The sequence below is a fragment of the Penaeus monodon genome, chromosome 21 (genome assembly GCF_015228065.2).
Source record: "Penaeus monodon isolate SGIC_2016 chromosome 21, NSTDA_Pmon_1, whole genome shotgun sequence".
NCBI classification, from domain to species: domain Eukaryota; kingdom Metazoa; phylum Arthropoda; class Malacostraca; order Decapoda; family Penaeidae; genus Penaeus; species Penaeus monodon.
The window spans coordinates 3,556,164-3,556,380 of NC_051406.1; positions in this window are offsets into that span (position 1 = coordinate 3,556,164).

Consider the following 217-nt stretch of genomic DNA (forward strand, 5'->3'; position numbering starts at 1 on the left):
TTCATATATGATATTTCGAAATGTTTTAGTAATATTACTATATTACTATATACGTATAGTATGTATATTACTATTTAACTTGCTACATGCTTATATTTAATTTGAGAATACTGGTTATTAATGGATGATAAACAGTGAGAAACTAACAGTGAAGGGTATTTCTATAGGAAAAAAAATTATTTCTCTAGTTCTATTCCTCTTCATAAGAAAGCATACT